Genomic DNA, 1607 nt, shown 5'->3' on the forward strand with positions numbered 1-1607 from the left:
TCGGAGCCACTGCAGCTTCAGAGGAGGAAAGGGTCTACAGGATGTTCAGGGTCTTACTACTAGATTGGACTCATGATTCTCCTGCTTACAGCCTCCCGAGTGTGGGGATTACAGGAAGCTAGGAGGCTGAGTCAGCAGTTTTTGCAGGCGCCCAGGTGAGGCCACCGCAGGATAGAGGTCACAGAATGTTAGGTCCTTCATCCTTCATGGCCCTCCATGATTGGCCCCCAGCTCAGAGTCTGCCCTGAAGGTGCAGGCGTTGCCGTGAGCCTCCCTCCAGGTGAACTCCAGCTGCTTGTAGCCCTTAGCTCTGAGGCCCACTGCAGCTGGAAGACACCTATGAATTGGTTTTAAAATGGAAAAATTCAATGCCTCACTCAGTACCTACTTCAGGACATGGCTGGGTCCCCGAGATACCAGAGTAAAAGGATGGTTTCTTCTAGACAATTATTTACCTACATTGGTCTGCTCTGTCATTTATTTAATGATTGTATGGCTGGGAACAAAATACATGAAGAATAAACAGCTGTTCTCTTGCGGGGGGATTTTAGTGGTGTATAACCTCGGGCTCACCTTACTGTCTCTCTATATGTTTGTCGAGCTAGTGACAGGAGTGTGGGAAGGCAGGTACGACTTCTTCTGCCAAGGCACATGCAGAGCTGGAGGATCAGACAGGAAGATTATCCCTGTCCTCTGGTGGTACTACTCCAAACTCATAGAACTCATGGACATCTTCTTCTTCATCCTGCGCAAGAACAGCTACCAGATCACAGTCCTACATGTCTACCACCACACCTCCATGTTCAACATTTAGTGGTTTGTGATGAACTGGGTCCCCTGCGGCCACTCTTATTTCGGTGCCACGCTTAACAGCTTGATCTGCGTCCTCATGTACTCATACTACAGCCTGTCGTCCATCCCCTCCATGCACCCGTACCTCTGGTGGAAGAAGTACATCACACAGGGGCAGCTGGTGCAGTTCGTGCTGACCATCATCCAGACCACCTGCGGAGTCGTGTGGCCGTGCCCCTTCCCACTGGGGTGGCTGTACTTCCAGATTGGGTACATGGTCTCTCTTATCATCCTCTTCATCAACTTCTACCATGAAACTTACAACAAGAAGGGGGCCTCCCGATGGAAAGACCACGCAAAGGACCACCAGAACGGCTCCGTGGCCGCTGTGAATGGGCACACTAAGGGCTTCTCCCTGGAGAGCAGCGTGAAGCCCAGGAAGCAGCCCAAGGACTGAGCGCGCTCCGCACGCCCTGTGATTGTAAGCACAGCCGTTGTGCTCCTCGCTGTTAGCAGCTGCTGTTCTAGTCGACCTGCAATAGTGTGATTCATGTAGGGCCTCCTCCATCCATTCAAACCCCTTGAGTACGTATGCCAATTATCCACGTAGGCTAAGGTCTCTCACGTTTCTGGGCTCATTGACCCCACGCTAGACTGTGGAAAGGGAGTACTGTAGTATATGATACTGCTGTTGCCTTATTAGTTATAACATGGTAGGTGCTGAATTGTGATTCACAATTTTAAAACACTGTAATCCAAACATTTTATTTAAACTATAGATCATGCATGTGATTGTAAATGTAAATTTGTACAAT

General features: G+C 49.8%; 1 pseudogene; it reads left to right on the forward strand.

Moving 5' to 3' along the window:
* The first annotated feature begins 355 nt into the window (after window positions 1–355).
* LOC101580558 lies at window positions 356–1356 on the forward strand (annotated as a pseudogene).
* Window positions 1357–1607: the final 251 nt, after the last annotated feature.

Source organism: Octodon degus, unplaced genomic scaffold (assembly GCF_000260255.1).
Source record: "Octodon degus isolate 3935 unplaced genomic scaffold, OctDeg1.0 scaffold00016, whole genome shotgun sequence".
Classification (NCBI taxonomy): Eukaryota; Metazoa; Chordata; class Mammalia; order Rodentia; family Octodontidae; genus Octodon; species Octodon degus.